Below are 15,979 nucleotides of genomic sequence, written 5' to 3'. Positions count from 1 at the left end.
GGTACTGTTAATATATTCTCTCTGATCCTTACAACATCCTGTGAGGTAGCTAGGTATTATGATCCTGAAGTACAGGAGAGAGAAACTCAAGTTCAGGGACATTAAGTTAAATGCCCAAGGTTACAGAGGTGGGACTCAAATTCTGATTTATATGCTTCAAAATCTCAGGTCCTTACCACTACCAGTGCTCCTTTACCATTTCCCCCTGCCCGATAGACGGAAAACTATGTTTTTCAATGAAGACTGCAACTATTCTGAAACAGTATTTTCTCCCTAAGTAATACATAAAGCTTTTTTGCCCAATTGTTTGAATGATGGCTGCCTCTAGATAACCAGACAAGCATGGAAAATAATGTCATCAAGCTGACATTTATAGTCAGATTCAGTTAGATTAGATCAGTAAGTGCCTTTGAAATGCTATTTATTCATTTTAATAACTTATTCTATGTAATAAAAGGGTGGGAGATACTTCACAAGCTTTTCTCCTACTTTCTTGGACATGAAAGTAATTTGCATTCACCAATGGTCAGTTTTTCTTTTGTTACTTATTGTAGTGTTGATGCAAGAACTCAGTCCCTTTAGAGGAAGTGTTATAAAGCCCTTAAGAATATGGATCAAGTTGAATAAGGCATGAAACCTTTGTCTTATCTTTTTATTATTGTGTGTTCATATTATAATAAGTAGCTGAAAGAACAAAATATTTCACTATTGCATTAGAGCAATGATAAATCCGGACCAGAATTCTGATGCCAAGAGCAATCCCAGGATATGGACCTTGGTGAATGAAGGGAGGGGTTGTCAGATAAAATATAGTTAGATATCGTTTAACTGTATAAATATTGTCAAATATAAAATACAATTAAATACACACAGTTAAGTATCACATGTAACACACATCTATACTAAAAAAATTATTTATCAGAAATTCAAATTTAACTAGGTGTCCTGTATTTTTATGTCTTAAGCCTAGCAACTCTACTTTCAAAAAGCATTGAATCAAAAAACCAAAACACGAAAGGGTACACACCAATTATACTTATATAAAACTCAAAACCAGGCAAAAATAGTTCCACAGTTCTGAGTATGATTAGTGGTATATTTGGAGAGACCAGTGACTGTGAGAGTCACTAGAGTGATTTGGGAATGGGTTAAGCTCTATTTCTTGACCTGGGGGTAGTTGGGTAGTTACTTGTATTTACTTGGCAAAATAATAATGATGATAATAATAATAATAATAATAATAATAATGTGCATGTTTGGATTTGTTTTCTTTACCTTTTGGAATGTATATTATACAGAATTAGTTTGTTTTTCGGTGTCATGATCATATTTATGAACCACAGAATAGTGGTTGGGAGGCAATGCTGAGGTGAAGTACTAGGGAGTGAGGCTGCTGTTAAGAGGCTGATGTACGATCTAGAATAAGAGTTTGAAATGGGGCATGGTTCTAAATTATGGAGAATTTACATTTCCTGAGATGCTAATATTGGCAAGACAGCTTTCTAAGTGATGCACATTCATAAAGAATGAAGGAGTCTGGGAACACCCCCCAGGGATTTGGCATAGAACATTAGGTGAAGTGGTCTGGTCACTATCTAAGGCTGAAGAGTTTGTGGACTTCACAACCCTCAAGGGCCACATTCCAATCTCAGGCATGATAGGTGTACATATTTATTATGAAAATTTTCTGGCAAACAGTGATAGATTTTGAGGAAATCTGCATTTAATATTTTTTTTTTAAAAAATATATTTTATTGATTTTTTACAGAGAGGAAGGGAGAGAGATAGAGAGTTAGAAACATCGATGAGAGAGAAACATCAACCAGCTGCCTCCTGCACATCTCCTACTGGGGATGTGCCCGCAACCCAGGTACATGCCCTTGACCGGAATCGAACCTGGGACCTTTCAGTCCGCAGGCCGACGCTCTATCCACTGAGCCAAACCGGTTTCGGCGTGCATTTAATATTTTTTAAAAGAGCTGGAAGTAAAGTAGAAGGGGTGATCTCTGCTCAGTGTTAATTCTCACAAAAGTTCCATTTGGGCTAGTGGAAGCCCTGATGAGGTGCTTAACACCCACAATGAGAACGGAAGATGACTACATTTTATAGGTCAGTGGGAAGGAGAATAAACAATGAGCACAGTTTTCAAGTATTATGCCTGAAGTTCATAGAAGATTCAGTTACAAATGAGTAGGAGGAGGTTGAGTATATGGGTATGAGTTGCAGAAGTCTTGTCTGGGCTAGCAATATAAATTTGAAAGTCATCTCTGTGGAGGAGTTCATTAACACTGAGCAGAGATCACCCAGCAAGGATCAGGAGTAAGAAGCGAAGAGGACCAAGGGTAAAATGCTGAACAACTCTCATCTAAAGAGTGAGAAGTAGTAAAAAGAAGGCTAACTCTGATGCAGCCAGACAGGTATGGGATGAAAACTAGGAAAGAATGGTGAAGGATAACTATAAAATGTGGGCTGAAAAATGCTATTTGCCATCGGCAAGTAGGAATGCCTTAGCAAGAGCGATCTCGGTGACCTGATGTAAGTAGAAGCTATTTGAGCAGGATGGAAAAGGATTAGGAGATGGGAAAGAAAAATCTCAATTTTTTAAACCTAGGAGTTTGCTTATAATTGGAAAGAGAAAGATAGAGTGATAGATGAAAGACTCAGAACAAATGGAGTGATTTCTTTATTGTTTTGTTTTAAGATGGGAAAAACTTAAGCATGCTTGGGTACTGAGGAGAGCCAGTCAGTTGAAGAGTTTGAAACCTGGATCAAGATTTTGGGAGGGTGGGGATGGGAAAGGAACTATCTCAGAGCCAAAACATACATAAAAAAAAATTGGTTCTGATTATGAGGTGGAACACTTCATATCCTGATACTGCACTTACAAAAGATGCATTTGATAAAATGTGATAATATGAAAGGGGGAAACAAAAGAATTCATTCCGAAAGCTCCTATTTTGTACATAAAATTGCATGGAAGGTCATATGCTAAAAGTAGGAAAGAGAATACAGAATTCCTAGGGAGAGAGGAGTAAACATTTAGAGGAGTTATGGAGGGTAACAGGAAACCAATCAAGCACAATAATAACTGAATTGCTGAGAGAGATTACCAAATACCTGAGCTCAGAGGTCACCACTTTCATTAACAACAAGCTCCATAGCAGCATAGTTGTTTCCAGAAACACGTAGCAGCTCTAAAGACAAGAAAGTGTATTGTGGTCCTTGGTGAGGTATTCTGTGCATGGAGGACACAAGAACCTCACAGTGGAGGGGTTTGAGGCCTTTTCAAGAGAGTGATTGATATGATGCCCCGTAGTGCAGATGGGAGTGAAGCCAATAAGAACCTTTTGGGCTTGGAGAAAGGAGGTCGTGGAGCAAGACTGGAGATCAAGATGTGATCAGAGGAAGTGTCGTGAGAGTAAGCTGTGTGAGAGCGCAGGAAGCAAAGGATGCTGTGGTCAAATCGTCAGTTCTTGCAGTCATAGATTTTGGAGATGCCGCTGTTCTGGCTAATATTTCTAACAAAAGGCCCTGAGAAGCATTGCTGATGTGGGGGAAATTTTCTATGCAGAGGATCACACAAAAGAACTATGAGGTAACAGAGAGAAAACATCTTGGAGACGTTTAGGAATCCCCAAAATGATGGCTGCAACTATGTGAGAGGGAAAGATGGTGATATGGGTCAGTGTTATTGATATGTGTTCAGAATGATGAGGAGGTCCGTAGGGGCCAGTTCACAATAGTTGAACTGGGTGAATAGTATATCAAAGCAGTGGGTGACGTAGAAGAGTTGAAAGGGCAGATCCTTGGATCTGTGTTATGGACCTAGGAGGATGTAGTTCTTGGAGCATGTTAGAATAGCACCTTCATCCAAGGAGCTACAACAAAGTACTACTCTCTGGGAAGAATCAGACTTCAGAGAAAGCATTTAGTTAAATCGAGCACTCTATAGAGAGGTGGGAGGGACAGAGAAGTTATTTCCAAGGCATCATGAAAAGGAGGGATACTGATAATGGGAAAATAGTCCAGAGGAGAGAGTCTAGAACAGCATAGCAGAACATAAGGTAAGATAGATTACAGGCTACACCTTCATATAAATCAGTGATTTTCAACCCTTTTCATCTCATGGCACACATAAACTAATTACTAACATTTTGTGGCACACCAAAAAATATATTCAATTTTATGCCAATCTGACAAAAAAAAGGTTTAATTTTGATTCATTCACAACAAACAGTTATTGGCTGTTGTCAGTTTTTTTTATTTGATCGTCTAAGGAAAAAAGTCAGTGCCCCTGACTAAATAGTCAGGTATTGCATGTTTTAAAAATTCTTGCAGCACACCATTTGAAAATCACTGATCTACTAGTAAATGCATGGCAACTTTTGATCATCATATGCAACCAGGTCCTGGTATCATTGTAGAGGGAGAGAGATATGGTCAGTAGTGAAGCAATATGAATTTGAAAGTCATCTGTGTGAAGGAGTTCATTAACACTGAGCAGAGATCACAGATTCTGGACCTCAGGTTCTGGAGTCCCGTGTTGATCAATTGTGGTTGATAGCCCACATTAGAAGGATTAGAAATGAAGCAGCCCATTCATAGAGGTTTGAGACTCTCTCTAATATCTCCTACTTCCTGTGTATAACTATGAGAAATTAGAATCTATATTTATAATAATTACTCTAAACCTAGAGAAAATTCTCAGTGATCAAAGAAAGATTCAACAATATTCTTCTAACAACAAACATTATTAGATCATCAGATTGTTCATTATTTTGCACTTGCTAATCTAGGAATGTGGACAAAGACTATTTTTAAAATTAGTTTCAAAAATTAGTTTCAAAAATAGTTGGGACTATTGGTACCCAGAAACTTCAGTTATTTTAAAAAAAGAGCATTTCATTTAAGAGATTTCAAATATGGATGATATTTCTCAGTGGTAAACTAAAAGAAGGTAAAAAATAAAGGGCTGATTGAACCTTTTTTTTTTTTGGATATGTCAACAAAGTGAATCACCTTTTACAATGAGAGCTGAACAGGAATGAATCAGAAGTTGCTGCAACACCACCAGGAAGAGCTGATGAATACGTGCATGAGCACACGAGAATCAAAGCTTCATGCCAGATTAGACTAGGGAAACGTCCTATAGCTATTCTTACACTTTTAGGAGAGAGCACTTTGGAAATTTTCCATCTACAGGATACAATGTCCATCATAAAGGTATAGTACTCAGAATGAAATTGGAGTCTACGGGGACCTCCACAATGGCAGTTACACCTTCTCCTTATAAAACAAACATACTCACATACATTCAAATTGAAGAGTTAATTCTTCAGTCACCATTGGTTAATATCAACTGAACATATGTTACAAAATTGGGAAAGTTGTTTGGGAAAATAGTTGTATGAAGGCCAACCTTATAACTACAAATCAACATTGACATAAGTAGATGGGAGTCCAAGAGGGAAGTTATGATGGAATTTACCAACTTGGTATAAGTTCATTTAAGGTCAACACAATGTTTGCCTTTAATTCCAAAGAAAATTGTTTCCACTGGAGCATATCCCCAAATTCAGTTTGCCTAGACTTTGTACTTGCAACTGATGCATCAGGGATCTTAAAACATTAGTGTTAGGAGGAAATTCGAAAACATCTACTCTCTTTCTTCCCTTGTTCTTTTCTTCCCTCCCTCTCAATAGATTAAGGAAGGGAAGGCTAGAAAAGTTAAATAGCTTGCTAAGGTCATGACATAAGTATATAAGGGAAGAGTTCAATGTGAAAATATGTATGACTTTGGCACTTAGCAACATAAAAGTCATTATTTATAGTACTTTGAAAAGATGATAAATAAAAGAAAGCTAACTACTTGGGCTTAAAATGTCTTATTCTATTTGTGGCACAAACTCTCGATTGCAATGCTCTGAAGTTAGTGTTTTTGGTTGCATGCATGACCAAAAGCACCTTTGGCTTCAACTCTTCATGTTGAAATTATTTTCTTCCAGAGGCTAGGGTGCTTTCTGGCCTTCAAAAGAAGACTATCTTGTGTCCAAATAAATCATTTCTCATGTGTGAGGCTGGAAACTTTTTATTTTTATGCTTGTTCATGGTCTTTCCAAGTTCTTCCTCATCTTATTGTGCTTTTAATGAACTCAACACATCATGTATAGCTGATGCCCTGGGATGCCCCATCCAGGACGTACCTCTGACACAGGAGCCCATACTCTGTCAGTGGGCCCCAAATCTAGCTGCTACATATTGAAATCAATGGGAGCTCATTACAATCCAAATATCGGGGCCTGGGAACCTGTGTGTAAAATGCATGCCTATGTGCTTTTTGTGCCATCAAGTCTTATACCTAGCATTTAGAACACAACTTCAGATTAATCTCTTCCTCCTTTACTCCAGTGAAAATGCAGTATTTGCATAGGTGGCTTTTTAAGTTAATTTTGTTTTATCTTATTTTTTTTTCATTTTCAAGGTATCAAAGGGAGAGAAACTCAATAAGACTAATAATGCTAAGGTTCAAATAGTAATTAAATGACCCTTCCAGGATAATTTGCAATTTAGCAGTTAATCTGTGAAGAGCAAACTTCTAACTCTACAAAATAAATCTCTTAGAATTTTAGACACCAAAGCAGCCAGGAAGTTGCTCTTTAGAAAAAGGAAAATTATAACCCACAGCCTTTTCTTTGGGCCAGTTCTGATATTGGTGATCTGCAGAGAAATCATTTGAAAGGTATTTATTATTCACCAACAGTTTAATATATTCCCATCCTTATCACAAAAGGCATTTAAGTCCACACTTAAGGATACATAAAATATATAATTTATAAATGAGGAAGAAAAAAACCAAACCAGAGCTGAGTGAGAATAAAACAAAAGGCTAAAAAATGCCAAATGTTATGATGCCTTAATATAATATATTCATTCACCCATTCATTCATTCACTCACAAATAGTAAGTATTCACCTTTGGTCTGGTATCCAGCTGGGTGGCTATGCACTGACTGAGTCCTATTGGGTGTTTACTTCAGGTGTCTATTCTGATTGATTGGTGCCCATGACTCCTGTTAATTTAATATTTTGAATGTTACTTATTCCCTAGTGCTGGGACTATAACAGAGAGAAAATAAATCCAAACCGGTCCCTCCCTTCCCAGGCTCTAGCTTTGCATACACACAGATATGATCTGACAACTATAACAGAATATGGCAAGATCGAATATAATGTATTTAAAAAATGAAACAACAGCAAAGGAAACAAAACAACAAGTATGAATAGGAAAGCTAGTCAGACAATATATCATGAAGGGCTTCATTACGTTTATAAGGAATGGTTGACACGATCCTTACTGGGTTTTAAGCAGGAGAATACAGTAAGTAGAGTTGCTTGTGAGAAAGATCAGTCCAGCTCCTGCATTAAACATCTCCTGCTGCCCCCACCTGGCCAAATCCCACTGGTGGAAACCATGTTCAGACGTCTGTACAGAGGCCATTTCTGAAAAGCAGTGGTTAATGCTGTGATCTGTGCAGCTAGAACACCTGCACAAACCCTGACTTGGACGAGAAATTTAAACTTCCCTTGGCTTCCATTTCCTTATCTGTAAAATGAGGTTAAGGCCCTACCTTATAGGTGCTTGTGAGGAATAACAAATCGCAGTAAAACTATACTTGTCTACGTAAGACTCACTGGGTGCTTACGTACATTCCCCAAACTGTATGACTACGCTTTAAAGAACAGATGATTGCCCTGTTACCATATTAATACTTTCTCAGCATGCCTTTCACAGCACTGGTTTTTTGATTTTCTTAAAAGAAAAATTGTCTTTGCAATTCCTCTCTATTCTTCCCTGTTTGGGTTTCACTTGTTAACCAATAATAATTTTGACTTTTGGCTTTCCTTTTTTTGGTTTGTTTGTTTCATCAGAATGACTTTGACAGTTTCATTTTCCAACCTGTAGTTTAACTTCCTAGACTGAGTCTCACTATGTGCTCTCCTAGAGGGGGGCCTCTTCCTGTAGGCAGAAAAAAATAGGTGATATTAGCATCGCCTATGTGTCTACAGCAATGGGGAGAAGAGGAACGCCACGCAGCCTGCCACGGAGTATTTCAGGTTACACACGTAGAAGGAAGTGCTGCTAAGATGGCCCTTGACATTGGCCTTCGCTGACCCGAGGTTTTATGCAACTTCTGCAGAAGGGAAGGAAAAACATGACCTGGTTGAGCTAAGACCTGCCAAACTCAGAGCAACACTGAAATAAATATTTCAGCAGACATAATATGGAGGTTATTTGTCTATAAAAGTTGGAAACATTTGTGGGAAAGGGACCAGTGGAACTCCCATATTTTCCTGTATTTGTCTGGGGGGAAAACAGAGCAGTGTGCGGGTGTCAGATACTCTGCAGAAAGTTTCATTGGAACCACTGGGCTTTGTGTCACTGTGGGTAGACACATGAATTGGTAAGGTCATTCTATTAGGAATTTTAGGAAACAAACAAAAAATAATTTGCACAACCCACTTTTCCCCTATAAGACAAGTAGCCCTTATGTCAGTCACCAAATACTTAGAGGAAAGGTGCCTTATGAGACGTTGGCGCCGTACAGAGTTGGCTACCATCAGAGATCAAATCCTAGCACCTCAGAAATTTCTCCTTCTGTCCTGTTTCCTGTGCCTTCAGGTTCGGTACCCTACAAGTTGTCACCTCTCTTGACTAGCCCTTTTGGTTTGAAGCTTCTCTTATTTATTTTTTTCTGCTTAAGCTCTGTCTGAATTTTTTTTCTTTCATTTCTTCTCTCTTTTTGGGAGGGGATGGGCAGGAGAAGGATAGTTTAACTTAGAGCCAAATGTGAGCCTCATTTCTATTCTACTGTCCAGCCCAGGATCATAGGCTATAATCTAATTTAGTATGCTGGGCCCAGATTTAGGATGGAAGAAAGCCTAAACTCAGTTTGGGGTGCCAAGTCATTACCCGTTGACAGTCTTTGAAGTCCCTAGAAGCCAAGTCTTGGTTCCCATTGTAGCAACTGCAGAGGCTATCTCCATTTCAACGTTCTCTTTCCCCCAATCCACCAGAGATGTTTTCCCTGCTGGGATCGCTTGCCCAACCCTTCCCCACTGTATTAGGAAGACCAGTCCATTTTCCCGAGGAGATTATTCAGACAGCAAAACCCTCTACATTCAGGTGATTTGGTCCCATACTCTCCCCATGACCCACTGCACCCTGAGGCTACCGAACAGAGGCAGCGTGCTCAGTTTCAATCTTGGGCTCTGGAGACAGAAAGGTCTACATTCTATTTCAGCTCTTCCACCGAGACCATGAACAAGTGATTTTTAAAATTGTTATTAGAGTTTATAAATATTGAAAGTTTACTGGGGTATAATATACATAGGAGGTATATAAAGCTTGAAATTTCACAGAGTGAACATCCCAGCACCCAGATAACAAAATGAAGACATAGCCAGCCCCTCAGCAGGTTTCCATGGCCTCCCTCAGTCACTACTCTGCAAAGCAGCCACTATCCCAACTTTAAACTCTGTAGGTTATTTTACCTGGAATTTAGGCGTTAGTTTCTTCATATGTAAAGTTGGGAAAATCAGAGCACTGATTTCGAAGTATATAAGCATGAAATGAGATAATCCACACAAAGCGCTCTGCACCAGATTGGATAGTGAACCAGGCAGCAGCTCTTGCAATTTATTTGATTTCCCTACTTGTTGGACCTGGGTCTGGCACCGCCCGCCTGTCAGATGCATGAAGCAAGCTCCATCTCTTTCCAAGGCCTGAAAGCTACTTTTTCACAACTTTCCAGGCTTTACATTTGGCCAGGGGAGGTAGAGTTGTGACAACCCGTGGAGAAGAGAGAAAAGAGTGAACACAAACACACATATGAACAAACTGGGGGTCCATCCTGGAGAAACACTGGAAATGATCAAAACCAACTGGAGTGGGCTTTTCTAGTATGAGGAGAGGTGAGAAGATAAGGCATTAGATTTCCAAAGCCAGAGACATTAAATCTGAGGGGCCAGGAGAACCATAGCCATGAACCTTCCTGACACTGCGGAGGCACCGAGGGGGAGTCAGAGCACAGGCAGGGCCTTGGTATGTCAGTTTATTTTTAGGAAAAGAATATGTTCAGCATAAAACTTCTATTGAGGGCTTACCGCTGTGCTTCCTTGAATATTGATTAAGAGGTATAGATTAACATCTAATAGGCTCTGCCTTGACCTCTGACTTCCCAGAAGTTTTTTCATCGTTATCTTCTGGACATTGCCTTATCTCTCCCTATTTTAGTTCACATGCCTCCCTCCCCATTCTCAACTGTGCACCATTCGTGGCCTCATGAGTTCAATGCTCAAATGATCATATACCTATACTACTGAGGGAGCATGAAGACCATACATAACCCAGTCCCAAGGACATCCCTTCTCTAGAAGCGGAGGATTCCTTTTATAAGGGTCAGTTCCTGCAACACCACACAAGTGTAGTTGAAGAGTGAGTAATCTAGTTCAGTGGTCACAGCAGAGATTCAGTTCTTTGAAAAGCAGTCATTTTTAACCTTCTCATTGTTTATTGTATACATCTGACAATGAGGTTGAGTTTTTAGATATTTAGGCCTTTTCCTTATGCAGTAGTACCCTCCAGGCAGTCATTTCCGATGGTATTTGGAATTCCGGATCTTAATTCTTTTCCACGCACAATGGAAATAAACAATCCCTTTTCGGTCTTTCCCTGTTTCCTTCCTAAATAAAGCCTTTTTATTTATGTAGGTCCATGCTCTCCCTGGGAATTCAGGTTTCATTCCCACTGGATGTCTTTCTCATTTAAAGGGTGCTCAAAGGTGGTGCAAAGGAAATTTTCCATTTTGATTGTTGTATTATTCTAGAAAGGAAAGAAGGTTTAATGCTTTAAAAAATTTACCTCTCCATCTCTCTCTCTCTCTCTCTCTCTCTCTCTCTCTCTCTCTCTCTCTCTCACACACACACACACACACACACACACACACACACACACACTTCTGATTGGGTATCTTGAGGCTTTGAAGTTCTTAAACTAAGAAGTAATGTCAAAATAAGCATTATTTCACCCTCCGGAATATTGGAAAATAAGCTGCCACCATGAGACTTCCAATGTCCCCTCTTTGAGTTTGTATCTACATAAAAGTATTTACCAAACCATTGAGTCCACATCTGTGTGAGGACCATGTGCCTTTTCTGATGGGAGCTCCAGGGCCTGACAGAGAGACTTAGCTCCAAGCTACCTCTAGAGCACCAATCAAGTATGTCAGTTTATTATTTGTTTATAGAGACAACTTAAATGATTTTACATGGTTAGAGATCTTTATCATCTAGAAAAATTAACCCCAGATGTCCCCTTTTTCTTGTTGTCATTGTTATTTCCCCAAACTAATTGTTAAATACCCATTAGAACTTTCGTAAAATACATGAAACTGTATCCTTATTGACTTTAGGTTAACTTTTAAGCTGGATCTAGGACTGTGTAAAATTTCAAAATAATTTTATTGTTTTATATGAAAATTTAACTAAGTTCACTTTTAAAAATTCATTACTGTTTGTTCACAGTCTATCTTCAGAGGCTATTGTTCTAATGACAAATTACATTGAATCAACAAGCACTGTATTCTTTTTTAGTATCAGAAATTTCCTCTTTAATACATTTTTTAACTTAAAATTGATCCTGTCACACAGACAATTATTAAACAAAACTGAAAGAACACCCAGATCCAATTTTCCTCTGAGCAGGACAAGTAATCCATGCCATTTTGACCTGCTTTCTTGTTCTCAAGAATCATTTTTTTTTTAGCTTCGCTTAGAGCATTGCATTTTATCGCTAGCCAACTTAGGTGGTCATATTAAGGGAATAGTTTAAATGCCACATTTAAACTGACAACATTGGAAAGCCTAGAAAAAACAATAACAATAGTGCTAAGAGCAAACAGATGTCTGGCCTTGGTGAGAGCTTTCCTCTCTAGAGACAAATAAAACAGCCCAGGCTGCCAGAGATTGTCATGGTGGGCCAAGACCAATCAGGAGAGTGAAATAAATTTTACAAGTCAGAAAGCGAAGTTTGAGTGTGTGACGTACACTTCGGTTCTAACATGAAATGCTCATTTAAATGCCTGCTCTGGTCACTTTCAGATCGTATCTGGTGCTCTTTCTGGATGGAGAGCTGTTCCAATGGATCAGATTGTCAGCAATGACGTTAACACACCACATCACTCATCTTTGGGCATCTGCTTGAATTCATCTAGTTTTTCACATGCATGATGCTTGTGATTTATTGAGCATTGGATAAGAACTTCAGAGCTTTTAGAGGCAGTGTGTCATCCCTCAATGGAGCTATACTTCATGCACACGAATTAGCAAACTCCCCCAGTAATGTGCTTTTGTCATGTGACCAAACAGGACTGTGACCTTGTCTATTTTCTCATCAGCAAAAGTGAATGCCCATTCCTCCCCTCCTTTCTCTAGCTTCTCAATGTCTTCAGTCATTCCCTCCCATAGAATATAAAGGAGGGATGCATATATATGAGTGATGAAGAAACATTACTTAAGGCAAATACATATTATATAGTTTCTACTCCTTAGCATCAAGTATCCTGAAACAGAAAAGCAAACATATAATTTCACAGACATCAAAAGGGCACAGTATCTAAAGGATACACGTTAATAAGTAATGTGCATACAGCATTCAATGTGATTTTTATATTTGAGATATGTTGTCTAAACTTGTTTTCCTCAATGAAAGCTAGTCGAATAAGGAATAATCAAACTTACATATAGGAAAATCTTGTAAGAATTCCCTTACTCACTTTCTTCCTTCATAGGATGCTATACATTTCACAACCTCCTCCCACCCAAAGGGATTTTGGAGTTCGCAGTAAGTGGTCCACTCAGTTAGGCCCACTTTAGTTAATTAAGTCAGTTCAATTCCCACCAGTCATCCGCGCTGTCTTGTTTAAGCACTGCTATCATCATCATGCCACTTATGGCTTCTAATAAACTGGTCCGTAGAGTTCCAAAAGCATCTCACTTTGCAGCAGAGACCAGCTGTTCAGTCTCGCAGGTCTGTCTGCTCACTCACCTTCCAATAGATATGTCCCTGAGTTTGAGGAAGTCATCAGAGCCCAGGTCTTGATCGTCACACCTGCTTACATCTTACTAACATCTCTAGGTCTGCTCTTGAGAACCATCCAGACACTACTTGTCCCCTCCTCTACTTTTAAATCAATCCCCTATTGTTGGATAAATTCTTTTTTCATATTTTGCAGTTATTTTCATTAATTGCAATGGCAACAGGTGTGAATTTAGAATACATCATATTGTTTAAGTGAAAACTTTTCAGATGGAAAAAAAGACCTCTATGGGGAGGGTGGTGAGAAGATCCGCAGTCCTTGTCAGTAAAAATATTTGCTCCTATCATATTTTATGAATTCCCCAAAGCTTTTGTCCTGGTGCATTTTTAGTAGATGCAACATGAAAACAGATAACAAACTGTCAAACAGGAATCAGTGAGTTCTCAGAGCTTGTGCCAGGAAGAGGTCATATTATAACATAAATCATATTGTCTTTAATAAAAAGAGAAAGCAAATATGTAACAATTATTCCCAAAGCTTTGTTGTTGTTGTGTCACTTTGATATTACTCCAGTGTGCTTACAATAATACTTTTTGTTTTGGCATCCTTAAAAATATTTTAAAAAGAATTTTTTTCTAATGAAGTCCAGAAAATAAAACAAAAATTCAAACAGAAATCTCAAATTTTTGCCTTACGAAATACAATTTGCAGATTTTTGGCATCTTGTGGTGTATATAACACATACACACATACATGCCTAAGTAATTTTCAAAATATTCTTATTTCTAATTTGAAAAATGTTCTTTCAATGAAAGGGAGAGAAAGTTAGAGAGTTTTAACTTTATGGCAACCTAATTACAAGGTTTCAGGGAAAGACCTGATTGGCTGGGCTTGAATCTAGTGTTCTATCTGGGAACCCTGGCCAAGGAGGCACAGCCAGGCAAAAAACCCAACTCCTGTGGACACATGCAGTGAAGGAGGGGAAGGAAATTCCCAAAGAATGAAGATGATATTTTTAGAAGAAAAGAAAGGTGCTAGGTAGACCACATATGATAAGAAAAATGCATTTCTGCCAAAACCCACTGTTTTTATTCTTAATCTACCAGATTAAGAAACAAAGGTATAGTGTGGGATGAGTATTCTTAATACCATGACTTCTCATACAGTAAGGGCTGGCTACAGCCTTAATTTTTTCCCCAATTGGACTATTGGGAGATTTTTATCCTTAATAAAACATATAATATAAGACAAAAAGAAAATAGGATTTATCAAAAAATAAACTTTTCTGAAAAAATAATTTTTTAAAATAATTACTTATTTAATTACCCAAGTAGTAACACAGCATTCATACTCATATAATATACTGCTAGGTAGATAAACCATAATTAGTTTTTCCAGTTCCATATTGGTCAAGCATCTACATTGTTTTTGTTTTGTTTTTTTCTATTACAACGCTATTGCATTGAATAGTCATGTATCTGCAAATATATTTCCACTAGAGGCCCGGTGCATGAAATTCTTGCACTCGGGGGTGGGGGTGTGTGTCCCTTAGCCCAGCCTGCACCCTCTCCAATCTGGGACCCCTTGGGGGATTTCTGACTGCTGTTTTAGGCCAGATCCCTGTGGGATCAGACCTAAACCAGTAGTCGGACATCCCTTTCACAATCCAGGACTGCTGGCTCCCAACCGCTTGCCTGCTTGCCTGCCTGCCTGATTGCTCCCTAACCACTCCCCTGCCAGCCTGATCAACGCCTAACTGCTCCCCTGCCGGCCCAATTGCCCCCAACTACCCTCCCCTGATGGCCCGGTCACCCCCAACTATCCTCCCCTGCCAGTCTGGTCACCCCTAACTGCCCTCCCCTGCTGGTCTGATCACCCACAACTTCCCTCCTCTGCCAGCCAACTTGTGATCACATGGGGGCAGCCATCTTTTGACCACGTGGGGGTGGCCATATAGGATGATAAATTCCTGGAAATAGAATTGCTGGCTCAAGGCTCTTTTTTGTAGCTTTATTATCAAATTGTCCCCCTTAAAGTGTATCAGCACTTACATTCCTACCAACCAAATATAAGAAGGCTAATTTCCACACAGACTTTAGTGTACCATCAATTTCCCTTTATCTTTGGCAACCATTGGAATATAGTTCACAATTGTGTGGCTCTCTTTATTCACCTTGTGAATCACCATTACCAGTGATATCCTCTCAGGAGCACAGTAACTACTTCTGCAGCACCGACATCTTCCCCTCTTATAAATATTAATTTTTCCATTCTTCCATAAAGTGAAACATTTGTCACATTCTCCTGAGTGTTATCCTGTTATGAAGAACAGGGAGAAAGAGTCTGCCTGAGACAGTAGACCATGGTATAGACCCGTGGTTGGCAAACTGCGGCTTGTGAGCCACATGCGGCTCTTTGGCCCTTTGAGTGTGGCTCTTCCTAAGCCTTAGGAGTACCCTAATTAAGTTAATAACAATGTACCTACCTATATAGTTTAAGTTTAAAACATTTGGCTCTCAAAAGAAATTTCAATCGTTGTACTGTTGATATTTGGCTCTGTTGACTAATGAGTTTGTCAACCACTGGTATAGACCAATGCTTTATGTTAATACCACCTAACACCCCAATCAAAACAGGAAAATGGTTCTTCAATGAACCCTTCGCCTTTTAGAATTAATTAGTTCTCCTGGCTGGGGTAAAACTCAAAAAGGCAGGCCTGAAATGCAATCATGTTAAAGAACCTTATAGTGAGCTTTGTCTTTTAGATGTGACTTGGGGAGGAAAATTGAATTTCCTGATTTCGAATGGCAGACTCTGCTATTACATACTTGGTAATTTCAAAGAGCATCTGTCATCACACAAAGACAAATATATTTCCCAAAG

Source organism: Myotis lucifugus, unplaced genomic scaffold (genome assembly GCF_000147115.1).
Source record: "Myotis lucifugus unplaced genomic scaffold, Myoluc2.0 scaffold_15, whole genome shotgun sequence".
NCBI classification, from domain to species: Eukaryota; Metazoa; Chordata; class Mammalia; order Chiroptera; family Vespertilionidae; genus Myotis; species Myotis lucifugus.
The sequence above is the reverse complement of the archived record's forward strand: the minus strand, read 5'-3'. Positions refer to the sequence as shown.